The 17,017-nt window shown below is 38.7% G+C and overlaps 1 protein-coding gene across 3 annotated transcripts in view; it reads left to right on the top strand.

The window, feature by feature from the left end:
• The window catches only part of DPP10 (dipeptidyl peptidase like 10), a 223,470-nt gene that overhangs the window by 54,203 nt on the left and 152,250 nt on the right, over positions 1–17,017 (top strand). The gene's annotated exons all lie outside the window — the stretch shown is intronic.

The following is a 17,017-nucleotide window of genomic DNA, read 5'->3' as shown; positions in this document are numbered from 1 at the left end:
TTGGCCAAGGCTTCTACGCTCTATAAGTAAAAGCAGAGCAATGGAGGAGAAATTTTATTGAAATTATTGACGTCTCTCAGTATAATAATTATGGCAATCCCTGAAGAGGGTAGCAATGAAAACTAAGAGCCTGTAAAAAAGTAACAGAGTAAGTCAAGGAATGCCGCCAATAATTTGATGAATGAGGACTCATGAGGGCAGGAGGCCAGATACTTAAATGCACTCTTTTTCTGAATTGGTAACATTGGAATCCATGCCAAAATCTGTGACCTTCCATACAGTCTGTGTTTTGGCAAGGTCTGAAACATTGTGGAGTCTAATTATTAGATTATTAGATTTGTCTAAATGATTATGTTTATTAGGCTTCAGTAATCCACATTTCACTAGCTCATAATACTCATTATCATGCATATTGTAAAAACTACAGTGGCTTCTGCCTACTTTCCAGAAAAAAATAAAATAAAAACCAGAATGCTCTAGTAAGTTGGATTTTGAAATTATTGTGAAGTGACACATGTTGATTAGGAAGATTGGACACTCTTGAGACCAATATACAATCAATTTATATGTCTTCTCTTCTTATGTATCTTTTAGTTTGAGTATAATTATTTATTACAAATTTCACTCTTTAGCCCAGGTTTCTGCAAGCTGGTATCTTCCAGATGTTCTGAATTTCATCCCCTGTTAGCCTCAGCCAGCATGGCCAAGGTTCACGAATGTTTGTAGTCCAAGAGCACCAGGTTGCACGTGGTCTTTTATTTATTTATTATATTTGTATACCACTTTTTTCCTTCCATTGAGCACAAGGTGGCTTAGATAATTCCCCCACCCCTCCTCTCAGTCTTATCCTCACAGCATCAGTCACCCAGTGAGTTCCATGACTGACTGACCTAGAACTCAGATTACCTGATTCCTTGTCCTGTGCTCTTAATCACTACATCACATTAGAGCATCTAATAAACATAGTTATTTAAATGAATAATATTTAGAATTCAAAAACTTTCAAATCTTACCAGAACAAAGACTACATGGATGTGACTACTTCAGAATACCTTTAATGATGAATCACCTAATTAAATGCCATATAAAATATTCATTGCCAGTGAAAAGCTAAATTGACAGGAAATAGATTGTAGCCTGGCCTTGTTCTTGCTTAATGGAATTTAGTAGCATGATTTTGAAAAAAAATAGCCTCAATATTTGATTATTCTGGGTTATCTTGAAAAAATATTCCCAGCAATTGCATCTACCTATCACTCATGCTGAATTGTGTGAAATAAAACTCCATCTCTTTCTATTTTATTTTGCTGTTGAGCATTTAATGATTTATTAATAAATATTTTGAAATGCAAAACTAGATCAAATAATATGCTTTCCTCTCACTGGATTAACTAGCATCATCTCTGCTCCTGAATCATGTCAGTCCTTTGCGATAGGATTCCATCTTGGTTAATCTTTGTAGGCTGTGGACTTGTTTTGTGTTTCTTATTTGTTTGGAGTCCTCTTGATCTTGCTTTAACTAAGATGGGAAAATTGAGTGTGTCAGAAAGCCACACACTATTGCTGAAAGTGAATGTTTGGCCTTTGGGAAAGGGAGAGTTTAATTGTTTATCTTCTTCTGTTAACACCTCTCAAATGTCATTCCTCACTTCCAATTCACTGGGTGGTATGCTTAGTTTTTATTTTACTTTTCTTTCTGCCACTAGCTGTCTCTTTTATTCATTTGCTAGAAATGGTACTGTTTAGTAGAAACAGTGAAGCAGACATTTTTATTTTCTAGCCTTGAGATAAACAGGGAGCTTATAGGTAAAGATGGGCTTCTGTAAGAGCACATTGTTGTTCAGTCGCAAAGACATGCCAGACTCTTTGCAACCCATGAATAACATTTCTCCAGGTTCTTCCATCCTCCACCATCCCTCAGAGTCCACCCAACCCCACACCCACCTCCCCCATGACCCCATCCAGTCACCTCAACCTCTGCTGTCCCCTTCTCCTTTTGCCTTCAATCATTCCCAGCATCAGGGCCTTTTCCAATGAGTCCTTCCTTCTCATTAGGTGGCCAAAGTATTTGAGCTTCAGCTTCAGTATCTGTCCTTCTAAAGAACAGTCAGGGTTGATATAAGTATGCATATTCGGGTTCAAAGGATTAGTCCACAATTTATTTAGTGTTTGTTATTTTTTCCTTATTTGTCATTCATTATTATTGCAATAATAAGAAAACATCCACTTAAGATACTATTTTGCTTCAAAGACTGAAATTTAACCCAACATTCAAAAGGAGGCATTATGCAATGTGGGGGATGAACAGAGCCAAATCTTTATAGAGAGGGAAATCCTATGGATCCAGGAGAGCATCCCATGGACATAGGATTATTCCAAGTTCTCATCCCAAGCCTATAGACACTCCTTTGTCTCTTCCCCATCTTTCTCAGATGACATGGGGAAAACCACACTGGCTGCTTCTCAAAGTTTCAAATGTAGCCTCAGAGAGAGGGAAAGGGGAGGGGAGAGTTGTTGGGACAGGAGAAATTCAGTCTCTGGCATCCAGCAGTGATCTTTTCTAGAGGGGCTTAAAGGTCTGGCTGGAGGGTAAAAATATAAAAGGATAATGGAGAGACAAAAACTACTTCTGCCCCTATTCCTGCCCTGCTGGCAGCAATTTAGCAAGGCAGTAGATACTCAGAACTTCCAAGATCAAAGGTTTCCTTCTCATACAACTTATCTGCAACAGAACAAATTTATCTTGCCTAAGACAATTGCAGACTGTTATAGTATCTGCTGGGTGGCCCTCCCTTAGGTCTTAGCCAGATTCATAACTAGCCAGCCTACCACGTGACCAGCTGTGAACAAGTCTAAGAGCATCCTAATTGTATCTCAGACTCACCCTTGACCAACAGACTGTAGATGAAAAAAGAATTCTAACTAAAGCCAATAAAGTGGAGAGCAAAAACTGCCTTCTTGGCTCCATAAGCAAGGATCAGTAAGCACAGATCCTTGCTCATGCATGTCTGCTTTGCAGTTCAAATATACTAGTGAGTCTTGGATTCTAGTTGGAAAAAAAAAAGACTTTGCAAGACTAGATCAGCCTGTTCTTGCTGCATTCATCTTGCTGCAGTGACTGCACCCTTTAATACTCTTGTGGATAAAGATTGCATCTTTGGAGTTTTATATAGCATACATGTGATCTTTATGAATTTCTTCGCCATTTAGGTGTTCCCTAATATCTGTTCAATGTAGTCAGAAGAATTTTTAGCAAGGGCAAAAGTGGATTGCTGTGCCCGCCATACCTTTGTGTAGCTGGAATTTAGAACTGCAATATTATACCCTTGATGCTGCAGAACTGATGAAGTATGCTATATGAGTTCTCAAGATTTATCCATAAATTGTAGGGTTGCTCCCAGAAGGGTTCATATCCACCTTTTATGTGCTCAGACACAATCTTACCATTTATACTTTTTGACTATCCTGTTTAATGGCAACAGTAATCACTTGATTATAGCTCTGTATCAGGAGAGGAGGTAGATATGAGTTGCTTGAATTTAATGTAGACATTTGTCCGCTTTATTTTCCTGCTTTCTAAAAATGAAGGCAGGAATCTAAGTAGTATGTTATCATACTGCTGCAATTGTCAGAGTTATGCTCCTTTTTCTTGTACCCAAGGTACAGTTATATGTATATATCTGTGTTGAGTGGCGGAGGAGGCACTGCATTCCAGTCACCACAAAGAAAAATTACTGTGCTTTGTATAATGAACAATATTATGCAAATTACTACACACACCAAGCAGTAAGCAAGACTACATACTATAGCTCATCATAAAGCTTCAAGCTGCATCCCCAACAAAATGCTAGAGACCAGCCTGTAATCACTTACTTTGTCTTCCTTCTTTGTTATCTGTAATATCAACTGGGCATTCCTCAAAATGTGGTCACTTAGAACAACTACGTTTAGTCTGCTTAGCAGCCTGAGACTGATTTCATTTCTAAATCACCTTTTTCTCCTCTCTTTGGATTGAGGTATTAGTTCTGTGCAGGGGGTTGCTTACAACACAAAGCAGAGAAAGGGATGTAAGCCTGCACACAATCCCTGTCTGCAGAGTCCATATGCCCAGCTGCTTTACAGTTCTTTGCATGTTTACTGTGAAGTTCTGAAAGAGGGTCATTGGAGCATTCAGCTGAATATGCTTATATCATTACCTGTCTTAGGCAGCCATTCCCTATCAGGATTCACAGAACATGGACAATATTTTGAGGAATGCTCCATTCTTATGAATTTAAGCGATGCACAGGGTTTTCTAAAACCTTAATAAGACAGGTTCCCTATTTATTCATCATGGATTTTTTAAAAAAACCTACTACTGATTTCTACTTTAAATTCTCTAGTTGCTGGACTATTTCAATAACATGTCACATCTATTTACAATGGTGTGTGGCATGATTGATGTTTGTGGGGCTTGCTGAATAACTAGTGCATGAAAAGGATCATAGCAGTCGAACATGGAAGAACATTAACTTTTGAAAAAGAACATGGAAACATTAATTTGATATTGATATTTTGGAGTATTTTAATTGCATATTAAAATGTGTCAACCCCAACCTTAACGGTACAAACCTTTCATAATCAATGCAAACACACATTCTTAGGATCCATGGAATAATAAATATTTACTATTTGCCAATTATCACCTCAGCTGTATTAGGTATTACAATTCGTAATGATAAATTATTAGAACAGATACTATGAAAAAATGTTATAATTGGAGATATCACACAGTGCAAACATTTTATTTAACTGGGTCATGCTAATTAGAGATAGTCATCTTGTTCCCAAGGCATTTGTACTATTTGCATTTGGCTCTGGTCTACAAGCAAATTGTAGAGTGTAACAAAATATTTTAAATTAATTAGTCTCGTAGAAAGAGCTCAGGATTGCATGCACTTTTACAGGTGCAATGGCATTGGATAAATGAAATAAATAAATAAAAATAATAGTTGCTTAAATATTATGCACTGAAACTGGACAGTACCTGATACTTAGGATCAGCTGTGACTGAATAGCATTTAATGACTATAAAAAGATAGCTTACAAATATTTCTTACAGAATTTTTCCTTCCAGAAAGTTCTCCAGCTCCTAATGATTTCTTATGTTCAGAGTACATTCAAGACCAACACAACTGCCATCCTTAATCGCATCCCAGTTTATCTGTACTTAGTCGTACTTACAGTAAACCCACCAAAAGGTATGGGACTATGGTAGTGATGACTAATTTAAGTCCCATTACTTATTAATAATTAATGGAAGTGGGTTTGGTACACAGTTAGGTCAAAGTTTGGAATTTTTACATTATTTCCTTCATGTGTGGAAGTTCTTCCCAGTCTGTCCTTGATCTACACTCACCTGGCCTTTCTCCAGCAGCCATTCAGATGGGAGTCATGGCTGTCCTTTTATCCATATTATTATAGTACTTTTTATCATAGTTCTTCAGTTCCAGAGTTCCAAGGACCTACTGGAAGAACTGGTATTGCTATATCACAACTAGATGGAAGGCCACAAATTTAAATGGCTACTGGTATGACAGAGTCACCAGTTTCTGCTGTTCACAGCCAGATCTGCTTGTCTCTAGCATAATGCCAGGAAGAACAGGATGCTGGTCTTTTCCGATATGTTGCAGAATCTGAATGGCTTTCACAGAGAAAAGAACTAGCATGTAAGTCCCTATAGCAAACATTTAATTGGGAATTGTGCTGGTAGATTTCGAAGTCACACCATGATAAATTTAGAACATAGCTACATACTAATACAATAACTTGTTCATAATTAAAAGAGAGTTTTGGACTAATCACAATGCAAGGAGCTCAGAATTGCATGCACTTTTACAGGTGGAATGGCATGGATAACTATGTATGCCATCCCAAGTTCCTTAGAACAACTGCAGTGTGACAAATCAATAATAAATACATGGAAGATTAATTCACATCACACTCTCTAATATAAACAGATCACTGTGCTAGTATGAAGCTATGATCTGAATTTCTCATAGTCCATTTGGAATTCACACAGGCGTGCATGCGTGCGCGCGCGCGCGCACACACACACACACACACACACACACACACACACAGAGGTGCGCTTGGATAGTCATTTGCCCAAAGTCATCTAGTGAGGTTTCTGGTTAACCAGGGATTTACATCTTGGTCTCATGCTTCTGTGACCAATGTTCTATCCACTTTCCAATGCCAGAAAAAGAACTTGGGTCCACAGCTTTCCCGAAACATAATTCATTAAGAAGTATAAGCTAGGCTGTTTTGCCCTTCCTCCTAGGAATTGGATGTCACTTCATCCAAGTGCTACAAAATGGTATGTGTGGTAGGAAGCCAACAGTGCTAGAGAGATTCTAGAGCAGTTCTGTACTGAATGTTTTGTTCAGTCTGCATGAGACCAAGGGCTAGGATGGAGGTTCAACTTCCAGCAAGGCAATGAGCTAAACACACAGTCAAGGAACAAGAACTTAAATGTTGTAGAATGTCACAGTGAGAGCCCAGAGTTTAATTTCAATAAGAATATGTGGCAAGACTTGAAAATTGCTGTCTACAGTCCCCATTCAGTCTGGCAAAGCTGCAGCAATTTGGTCAGAAAAAAATGGGTGAACATGGCAGAATCTATACAAACAAAGCATTGACTTATGGGGCTGAATTCTTATGCAAGCAACAAGTGCCAGCTTATTTTCACACATTAGTGCCACATTAAAAATATTTTGCACCTTCACAATATTTACAATATTGCATATAACAAGTGGTATCAATGCCAATTAATTTCATTTCAATTGCCTGCTGTAACATGACAAAATGTAAAAAAGTCAAAGTGGAGTGAATACTTCTACAAAACACTGCATGTGTCTAGTTTCTGTCCCATATGGGCTTTAAATATGTGAACACCGATTAGCTATTTTTTCAAAGACAGAGCTATTTTAAACTCTCATGTCCTTCCATGTATATTAAAACTCTTCATTAGGTACTCAAGATGAAAGAAGGGTTAAATATAATGGTAAACACATGTAGGAAAAATCATATAGTTCAAAGCAATTCTCCATAGTTTAATTTAATAAAAAGCATTAACATGGTATGATTTTATAATGTTATTTATATACTTCCATTTGGCTTGTATGCTAATATCTCTGGAATAATGAATCTCATTTAATGAAAATGTTTTGTTCATGTCACATTAAGACACCTGTTATTTTGCAAAGATCTTGTAAAATAATTAGATGTGTGGAGAACAATGTGCTTGTTTTTTATATCAATAACATTTTAACATGAATATGACAATTAAAATGTCCTTATCAATCATGTAATGCTGTTGCACAAGATACAAAGTGTTCTTTAACATTCTAAGATCGATGCTTCTCCATCAGCTTTCCAGGAATATGTTTTTATTAATATATGCTATACTGCCTATACTGCCTATTTCAAACAAAATTCAACAAGGAAAAATATATTGCAATTTATGCTTCCAAGTCTTTTGGTCTTTCTGCACTGGAGCTGCAAACATTCCAGGCAATCTACCAAAACAAATATTCTTGGTAATTTTTTGCATGGTTAAAATAGCTGGTGCTGTTTCAGACTAAATTGTAAATGTCAGCCTCTACTTAGGATTATGAAGTAAACAGGTAATTCTACACATCTATCTGTAACTCATTATTGCACTGATTGACATAAAAATTAAGAGCAGTATATAAGCAAAAGCTGTGACTAAACACATCTGTGTATAATGCAGTGCTGTTCAGGGATGGCACAAAATTATTTGCACCTAAATGATTCAAAATGTTGAATACTAACACATTTAGAAAACATCCTTCTTGCATTTGCAAGTAGATATTGATATAAATATATTTCATTTCAGAATTGGCCAACAATTCCAGAGATTAGAGTCATATTCTTCCCAGTTTACTTTCTCCTAATTACTCTGAAATTCAGTGCACTTTACAGGATTTGAGAAAGGCGATTAGAAAAGAAGTGGAAGTATATTCATTCATTTATTTATTTTTTGATTTATATCCTGCCTTTTTCCTACAAAGGGCTCAAGGCAGCTTCATCATTCTCCTCCTCCAGCTTATCCCCACAACAACAACCCTGTGAGGTAGGTTGGGCTGAGAGTCTGTGACTGGACCAAAGTCACCCAGTTTCTCCATGACTGAGTGGGGACTGGAACCCAGATCGCCTGAGTCCTAGTCCCATGCTCCTAATCACTACACTACTACATGAGCAATTTAACTTTCCTTTCCTGTTATCACTGATGTGAGAGTTTTGGGAACAGGCTGAAATTCTTCCTGCAAAACACTTGATTCAAAAAGAACATCTGTTGTCTTCAAGTCACCTCTTGTCTTTAGATGATAAAGGAAGTCAGACGTCCTCTTGTGACTGGAAAAACCTGTAGTATATCAGGAACAGAAGCAATACGGTGCCACTCAAACTAGCTCTTGACAGACCTTAATATCCTCCTGATGATTTAATAGCCTAGTTCACTTGTAGAGATATTTCATCGTCTTGGTGGAGTTCAACTCTTGCCTCTTTTATTGTTCTCCTTGAGTAATGACGCCAACTCCTGCTGCTGCTAGTCAAAATTTCTATTGGTTGCCGAGGGAACTAGATCTGCAAAAATCTTCAGAACAGTACAAATTGACAGTACTTGAATAAGAGATTAGTGTTGAAAGTAGACAAGTTCAGTGGAAAATTGGAGATGGTAGCAGAAGGAAGAAATGAGAGCCAGTATGGAGTATTGGTTAAGAGCGAGGGACTGGAACTGTGGCAATCTCAGCTCTAGTCCCTGCTCAGCCATGGAGCCAACTGGGTGGCTTTGGGCCAGTTGTAGAATCTCAGCCCAGCCTACCTCACAGGGTTCTTCTTGTGGGGAGAAGATTGAGAGCACCAGGAGGAGAATGATATAACTCATTTTGAGTTTGTTATACGAAAAAAATGTGGGATAGAAATAAATAAATAAGGCCTTTCCAAATCACAGAAAAATCAGAGATCAAATTCACAGAAAACACCATTTTTGCATGTGGGGCAGAGTGTGGGTGGGTCTCCCATAGTTGTTTTTACTTAGTTATACAGAAAGGTAATTTACTATTTCTTCAGGCAGTGGCAAGTGGTCTTGGGTTTGTTGGCAAAACTATGTTTTTGTTTTGTGGTATGATATGATTGGGTGCTTAATTACACTATAGCTATGTTCCAATGTGGCAAAGTGAATATTTTCAAAGCATGTTGTTTTTTCAGGAATGATGAAAGACAATTTTAAAGCCTGTATTTCTCTACTAAAGTAAATGATGGGAAAACTCTTTGTGCTGGGTTATAGGGCTGATATCAAGTTTTGTTGTTGACAGGATTAAAGTGGCAGAGTGAGGATTAGGCACAAAGGATGTTCCTGCCTTTTATTTCAATGGGATGTGGCTTGTGGAACTTCCCCATACTATTTGGTCCATAAATAGCCTCTGTAAAAGCCTCCCTTGTTGACAATTCAAACTTTTAAAAAGGCCAGTTGCTGTATGAGAGGCATCCTTGGGTGATCATCACTAAGAAGGGCTGAACTTCCTGTTTCCATTGGTTGGAATCACCCTGAAACACCCCTTTCCTGTACATCTTGGAAGGCAGCTTTGGAGAGAGGGAAGGGGAGAGAGAATGCAAATATCACTGAGAGAAAGGATGCTCTCTGTGTGAGGGAGAGTAAGCAAGATGAGGTCTCGTGGGGTGGTTTCCAATCTGACTTGAGTGGCCCTGCTACATTTGGCCGCAGTTCCATTTGCCACTGGCAAACAGTCTCCAGAAAGTTTCCTATGAAAGAATTCAGGACACAGGCTCGAAAATACTCCCTTCCTTCCACTCAGAACATAGAATAAATGTTTGTGGGGGGTAGGTTCACTGTATTGTCCACATAGTACCCATGACAGTCTATCTGGTATATGTTCTATGGCAACAATGCATCCTGTATTCCAGAAGCATAAGATGCTACTTCAAAAACCTATGACCCTTCAGTTTGCAGCCTTTGAATATAGGATTATACCCTAATGGATTCCTTTAATTAATTAGAAAATACTTAATTACACAGAAATTTGTTTTGTATCTCATGTTTATTAGATGAGGAACTACTCACAACTTTAATTAGAATGGACTTTTCTACAATTTAGTGTATTGCTATCTGGATCATTTTTTTTCTAACATTTTGCTGTTAAAATAAACAGTGTTATTTACTGCCTCCCCCTCCACACTGTCAATTAAAAATAATACAGGAAAAGTAATCATAAAAAATGTTATGTTTCTCAATGGGGGAACATATGCCTTGGCTTGAAATGAACATGGGTTATGTTCATCTCACAAGGAAAAATAATTCTACCAGTAAAGCTTTTATAGTGCTTAGCTTAAGTCTGCATTAGAATTATCTATAAAGCCCACATCCTCTGCATGTTTATGTAAGTTTGGATGTCCTTAGCGACCCATAGAAATTAATTAATGTGAAAGCATTCTTGTTATCCCCAATTCAACCAAATGCCATGTCCTGTCCTTCCAAAGGCATTGACACAATTTAGTTATCTCTAGCCTTACTATTCAATGTTGGCAGAAAATAGCACTATAGTATTCTAATATTGGTATGAAATGTTATCATTGCCCAGAGTTATTACATGCAATAAATGGAAAGTGAGAAAGGATGGGTTATACAGCTACTGATTAAGACACAAGCCTCCTGCCCTATAACATTGGAACTTTAAGCTACCCTTTTGCTAGCTGAGTACTATTTTTGGTTGGTTGGTTGGTTGGTTGGTTGGTTGGTGGGTTGGTGGGTTGGTTGGTTGGTTGTGGGTGCAGCGACAACTGGCAGATTCTGTATTAGACATGTGAAAAAGTCATAAATATGTTCTAGAGTGATTAACAGGGAAACACAAATTCACTCAGGTATATTTGCAATGTGCAATTCTGCCTTAAACATTCATCTATGTTTTGTGTAGCTTCTGAATACAAATTGTACTGCAACAGTCCTAACCAATGCCCCAAAAGTCCAGGATCCTGAGGTCAAAGGTGGAATGCAGTAGTGCAGCTTGTTCAACTAGCGAATTGGAAATTTCTCAAACAAAAGAGTTGTAAGGCTTTGAAGATGTTCTCTGTGCTCGGTATCTCCATTCTTGACATAGCTTCCCTAATTTAGTCTCTTCTAGATGTTTTGGACTACAATCCTCGCATTACTGACTATTGGGCATACTGGCTGGAGTGATGGAAGTTAAGTTGAAAACATCTGGATAGCACCAGGGGAAGCCTGCTATATAACTGATAAATTTGTCAAGGTGTAAAAAAGTGGTTAGTTAAATTCATGGAGGCTCTAGCTATCAGTGGCCAGTACCTATGGTGCTTCTATAATACTTCGGGTGTCAGAGCAGCGTGCCTCTGTGAGCCAGTTTCTGGGAAGCATGAGCAGAAGATCCATTGCATCCATGCCCTACTTGTGGGCTTGTCACAGGCAGTGGGTTGGCCGCTGTGCAAACAGAATGCAGGACCAGAAAGGCCTTTGGCCCAATCCAACCAACTTCTGCTATCTTATGTTTTAACTCCTGTGTAAACACTTCTTGTATCTGTTCAGGCTTGCCGTGGTGTTTGTTTTCTGCAGTTTTATTCTGTTATGTTATATAAATGCTAATTACATTTTGGGTGATTCCTGGGCATACACACGTGCACACAAAATAAAATAATAAAATGAAATAACATTACTATTTAGGAGATGATATACCTGGAAAATGGAATATAAGTGCTTCAAACGCAACAGAATGAAAATAAAATTCATGGATGATTAAGCTTCTGTCACGCCAAAGCATTCCAGATTCCCAGACTTATGAAATGAATTGTCTGCAATCAGACATGTAAATGTACACATGTATCTGATCAATACATATAATTATTGACTTTGGGCATAGATATAGGTTTCTTCTTTACAACCATACCACAGAGACTGTTAATCCATGTGAAATAAGGATTGAATCACAAAAATACTCAAGACTACTAAATATGTGGTTTTGTTACAGAATGGAGAAAATGGTTTACCAAGGATATGTGTAACTTGTAAAATCTGTTCATCTGCATTTTGTAGAATATCAACTAGCTCCTGTTCCATTGTCTGCTATTTGATGGGAATTTAATTTTGTGTTATTCATTTGTAAATTTATAAATACCTGAAAATGGGCAATTATCCCCATGGATACATAAATTACTGAAAAGTGTATATCTCTATGCCTTGGTCTTTGGGGAAATGCACTTTTTAATTTTTGGTATTTTCTGCAACTTAAGTTGCATAATATTATATAAAATTTTAAAAATGCCTCCAGAAGTCCACTGAAACTGTGCAAATCATAAAACACACATGCACATATGCACGCATGCTCCAGTGGAAATCTTGTAAGCCAGATTCATAAAATTTCAGACTTATTTGATTTAATTGTAGAGTTTTCTGACCTCCCAAAGCAAGCATTACATACAGAACTAGGTAGAAGGTGAAGAAGTAGAGGAAGAGAATTTCTGTAAGAGACCAGGAAAAACATAAATGATTTGGCAGACACCAGTTGCAAACTCAAAAAGTAAAATGGGGCTGTGCAATTCATAGGACTGATGGCGGTGTGGGGGGGATGGGGGGAATTAGTGTATAGATTATAACAATACTGAAGGAGCACTGATTTTGAGGAGATTATGCTTCCTCAGAACATCCAATCATTCTCTGCCTCTGGCCCGAGGAAAAAGAACTACTGCATGAGAGAGCTCAGTGCAAATGTTGTGTTAAGTGCAACTTGGGTTTGTTTGGAAGGCCATCTCAGGGTCTGTGGGGTGCTGCATGCCAACTTTGGAACACTGCTATTTATTCGTGTCAGGTAACAATGGGTTTAAGGAGAGTCTTTCTCAAAAAATTACAGTGAATGAGGTAAAACCTTTCACTGTGAGTAAAGCTAGATCTGCCAGTCCTCTTCCTTTCCTCCCCTCCACACTTTGATAGTTATGTTGAGAGCTTGGGGGGAAATGTGCCAACTCTTACAGAAGCCCTTTTCAGGAGCACTGAACCCAATCAGGCTAAGCACAGAAGGGAAGGAGGTGCTCTGGCTCCTCCGTTCTCCTCTTCCTCACTGCATCTCCCTGTGCACTACTTGTGGAGACCGACAATCGGAACAGCCTCCTGTTTCCCCAGTGGCCCTGAGTCTCCGTGTGGCTCTGCAGCACAAATAGAGCTGCAGGAGTGCTCAGGTTCTTCTCAGGCTGCTGCTTCCCTTTGGACATCAGTGACTCAGTGGAGGGTTTCTCTCTGGATTTTAAAGTAGGTATTCATGGGTTGGAATACATTCTGGGGAGAAGGTTCAGTACAATCCATCGCTCCTTTAAAGTTTGGAATAATACTCAGAGAGGGTAAGTCGCCCACCCTCCATTGCTTTGATTCGGCCTGATTTCGTATTGCATTTGGAATTTGTCTTAATGTGACGTGAATCCCTACTTGTATATTGCTGAAGCTTAGCTCACTTAGTGCCAGAGTTAAATTGAGTAGGGCTCATGGGTGGATCCATATTTAGTTTTACTTAGGGTATAATTACCAAAATAAAGGTGACTTAAGTTAGTTATGATTTACCTACCTCATTATTTCTAGTGGGTCTGCTCTACAAATGACTGAATCTGGATCCAATCCATAAAGTAATGCATTTAATCGATGATTAATGTAAATTCAATTGGGCAGCCATAAGTGATCCGCAGTACCACTCCAGAAGTGGGTATATTTGCACATCATGCCAACCCACACTGGTAATATTACACAATGAATAGCCTGTTTTGCAAACACACAGTGTGCCTAACAAAGTAGATTTTTGGCTCTCTGCCTCTCTTTTCCTCCTTCCAAGAGTGTCCAGTGGGATACCATGGCAGAACAGAATTGTCTCCTGTACCCTGTTTTCTGTTTTTTTCAGCTTTTACCCATTTTTTTCCTGGAAATCAAGAAAACTTTTTTGACAGCCAGCTTTTATTATCCCCAGTTTAACAGCTGCTGACAGTTGTCAGTGGACTTCTTGCCAATCTATCGAACCACTTGCTAGTTGATTTGGATTATTTCCTGTATCATGGGATCCATTGTCCAGTTTTAGATGACATGGCAATCTACTGTAGGTACAACAATCCTTATAGCAACCCCTGGGTTATCATATTGGCTCACTGGTCATAAACAAGCTGCCTTGTGTGAATTAGTGAAAAACCCATTATTGATAACCCAATGAGGTTGCCATGTCAAGTAAATCCAATCAGTGTGTATTTGTACAATGTGTTTCCTTAGAAAATCCATCATATCGGCAAATGCTATTGGTGTTTCTCTACACGTCGCTTACACTAGCAATGTGTAAGGAATCTGATTTGGGGTTGGGAATTTGTTGGAACTCCTTGGCTCAGCTTGCTGAATTCCAGCCTGCTTTCTTTCTGCCCTAAGTCTATCTCACACTGAACATTTGTTTGGTGACCAACAGGAAGCCACTCCAACTGTTGACAGGCATAAGTATTGAGACTTTCTTGCTTACATATTGCCCACCACCTGTGTGGCTGGTCTTAAAGCAGGGTTCTGCTTCTACCAATGTGACTTGCATTGTGTATTTTATGTTAGCATTAGTATTTTATGTTAGCATTAGTATTTTATGTTAGCATTAGTATCAAATTACACATGTTTGAAGACTAACATTGATTGTCCAGAATATTTATTTCCATATCCTGTATTTGGGTTGCCATATTTCTTGTAAAATGACAAACAGAGAAGAAAATTCTTCTCCAGTGCTATCTGAACAAATTAAAATGAGTTTAAAATATATCACAGATTCTGTACTGATTTTAAAACAGTTAAACAATGGCCAGACTTTCATGTTAATATGCTTGTATAGCTGCCTTTCAAAAAGATGCTTCTGTAGTGGGTCACATGGATGTAACTCAAAAGATAATCTGTCCTTAAGTATTCCTTCTGGAAAATGCACTTTTGTTCTTCTGTTTATTCTGGACTTGTGCATGTGAAAACACAAAATGGGGCTGGCAGCAGAGGGGAGACAACGGATACCTTTTCATGTTGTGGCATATTGTCCCTAATTCTGAATAGAAGTGTTTGGAGCAGAAATACCGAGGAGGCCAGCCACACTTTAGCCCTGTGCCTTCTGCTTTTTATTGTTAACAGTGAACACAATTTTAGAGGTGGTGACCCTCATTTGTCATACTGTCACAAAGCTGCCATTCCTTTAGAAGCTCACCTATGAGCCTGAACAGCAGAAAATAAATGGGCCCTCAGGTTAAAAAACACAGCATCCATAAGGAAGCCATATCTGTTCTAATTTAGAAAACAAATAATTGTTGATTTTCTAAGAACTGTCTTTTTTAATCAGACCAAGATGCTTCATGTAAATCAGTGACTCATGCGGTAGCTAGAGAGAGGCAGGGCATGATGTCAGCGAACCGAAAGAGCAGGGATTGGCAAACCAGTGCTGTTGAGATGTTTTGCGCTTTGACTCCCACAAGCACAAACATGTGACATAAGTTGATGGCAGCTGTACTTCAAAACACCAGGCTGCCCTTTAGGGTATTTGGAGGGGCCAGTAATCAGTCACTGGCACTACCTCTGAATAAGTAAAAGCTTATTTTTAGTTTTTAACCGGTTATCCCCTTTAAAACTCCTGTCTTAACTATCTGGGCATAGACATTTGTAACTTTTAAATTAAGTTGATTTTGAAAACTACTCAATGTTATCTTTAATTGTGTCATTTTTAATTAACTCTGAGACAAATAAAATGACTAATATGGCTGGCTGACATTTTATTGAGTTATGTATTCATTTATTTAATATAGTGAGATTTTACAGAATCAAATAGGACAGTGGATTGCCCCAAAGGTTAAATCCAGTCTTGCAGTCTTCCCTTTGCTCTCTTTTCTCCCTGTATTTGCTATGCTCTCCAGTCAGCTGTGTGTCTCCTAAATCTGCGCCAGAGGGTGTCCTAATCTTTTGGAGAATTGCTGGGGGAGGGTGTCGTAATCTTTTGATAACATTGCAGGGGGGTGATGTGGGAATGCAATGAAATTGTGGGGCATGACCCAAATAAAGAATCTTAAAAGGGAGAGGTGGAGTATTACAGAAGGGGAGCAAGAGTAAATTGGGGAGGAATGTACAGTTCTTTTCCATTGATTGTGCTTAGGTTTGGCTAGAATTTGGAACTAGGACAACCTAAACACATCCAATTGAAAGTCCACGAGCACATATGGCATTTGCAAATGTCTCCCAGATGTTAGCACAAGTTGCCATGAAGTTGGGAGCACTGCTGCTGTTTAGCTCCTTGCTTTTCTTGCTGCTATTTTGTTGATTCTCATTTTTCTTGTCCCTCCTTCTGCTATTTTTGTGCAGGGGCAGGAAACACTTTCCCCCACCTCTGTAAAAGGCAATGGAATATTGTCATCCCACAGGCTTTGGTAAAGGTGAAAGAAAGTGTTCTGGCCACAGACATACTTACGGGGAGTGGGAAGGCATCATGGATATTGCCTTGAACTAGGGTTCCCACCCTACTCCACAAGGCATAACAGGAGAGTTTGATAACGGGTTGAATAAAATAACAAAGGTGGCATGAGGCAACATGATACTGTCAGAAAGTTCGACTACAATCAATATTTACATGTAGTGCTTGTTTATGTGCTGGTCTGGTTAGAACAGCACCAGCAGCACCAGCACCACCACTGTTGTTTTCTATGAACAGTGCACCAGCACTGTTGCATGTCAGTGCTGGTCTCTCATGTCAGTGAGTGTGCTAAGAATTCTGGCTTGTTTCTGTCACAGCAAGTACATCATGAGGCCAAGGTTTGTTCTTGGTTTGCCTTTCTGACATCTCAAGGCATAGAAGAGCCAGAGTTCTCCATCTAGATGTCAAACTAACTAAACCAGAAATTATGAGTCCCCAGCTCATATAGCCACTTCCAATTACAGAAGGAGCCAGGTGGGAGTGAT

Source organism: Varanus komodoensis, unplaced genomic scaffold (genome assembly GCF_004798865.1).
Source record: "Varanus komodoensis strain SLA01 unplaced genomic scaffold, ASM479886v1 scaffold32, whole genome shotgun sequence".
NCBI classification, from domain to species: Eukaryota; Metazoa; Chordata; class Lepidosauria; order Squamata; family Varanidae; genus Varanus; species Varanus komodoensis.
The sequence above is the reverse complement of the archived record's forward strand: the minus strand, read 5'-3'. Positions and strand labels throughout refer to the sequence as shown.